Source organism: Odontomachus brunneus, unplaced genomic scaffold (genome assembly GCF_010583005.1).
Source record: "Odontomachus brunneus isolate Ranch 3 - 2012 unplaced genomic scaffold, Obru_v1 Obru_scaffold_206, whole genome shotgun sequence".
Classification (NCBI taxonomy): Eukaryota; Metazoa; Arthropoda; class Insecta; order Hymenoptera; family Formicidae; genus Odontomachus; species Odontomachus brunneus.
The window spans coordinates 479,935-481,345 of record NW_022639656.1 but is presented as its reverse complement, the minus strand read 5'-3'; positions in this window follow the sequence as shown (position 1 = coordinate 481,345).

Sequence of the window (1,411 nt, the reverse complement as noted above, 5' to 3'; positions counted from 1 at the left end):
AAGCATGTCCTCCATGTCCTTTAATTTGTTTCAAAAATTTCCTAGCTGGGATGTCACAAATAATATGTTTCAATCGCACACCATATTTCTTTTCATCAAAATATATACCATCTTTATGTAATAAATTCATTTCTTCAATAAAGTCATTCATATATTCATCTATATTTCCTGGTTTGGTATCTCCATAATATAATGCTACAGGGAAAGGTGAATATATGTCTGGATTAAAAGTAACTTTGCACAATATAGGCCATAATTGTTTCGTACTCGAATGATATGGAGATGCTTCGTCAACATTAATTTGAAGAAATATAGTATTATCTCCATGTACATTTGGATCGACACATTCCTTTAAACCATTCTGAATTCCCAGATATACATATTCACCGACACAATCCTTTGTTCCTGTCATTGTTCTTATATTATATATAGCTCGCGAAGTATTAAGAAAAGTAACTGCACTTTTGGGAAGTTGTGGTAAAAGTTTTTTTCGTAATATCCCTAAAAGCTTTTCAACATGTGCTAATGGGATATTGCATGTTACAGCCCATTTTTTTAGTTCTTCAATTTCAGAATTGTCCTCTGATTTATTTATATTTTCATCATGTTCCCAATGATCATTCTTCCCATCATTATTATCATTATAGTCATCAATATATGTTTCATCAGTTGAAATTGAATCGGTAATAACATAATTTTGTAATGTAGATTCAGAATCACTATATGAGTCATTTAATATATTTATTTTTTCTTTCTTTTGCAATTTTGTATTTGCAATATCGCTCTGCAATTTATTCGTACCGTATGTTACATGTCCAGGTTCATCTATATAATGTAGAAAACAAAAAAAATATATAGAAAATTATAATATTCTGTAACTATTGTAACATGTACAATATATAATATATTAATCCTATACAATACAAACATGCTAAAGACATTCAAAGGACGTCCACAGGATATCAATCGAATAAAATGTATTGTATTAGACATAACAATAAAAAAGTAAATAATTAAAAGATTACTTTTATACAACAGTATTAATAACTAATGTATTATTGAAAGATTATTATTGAATATTATTTTATATTATAATATTGAGTACGTAATATATATTATAATTGTATTGTAATATTGAGAAATTGTATTGTATTATTGAATAATATAATACATACGTGAAAAATAAGAAGAGAAAGCAATGTTTCTCAATGCAGACTTAATCCGTCGATGTTTTTGTACACGTTCGCGTATTTTTTCTTTTCTATCCATTTTCTCAAAATAATGAACTAAATAACGTTTTCAAAAATTAGTAATATTTATATATAATATAATTTAGAACTATCTAGCAGTTATATAAAGTCTATCAGTTATATAAAGGTTAGAAAAAAGATTACACTAAGCACTAAGATCA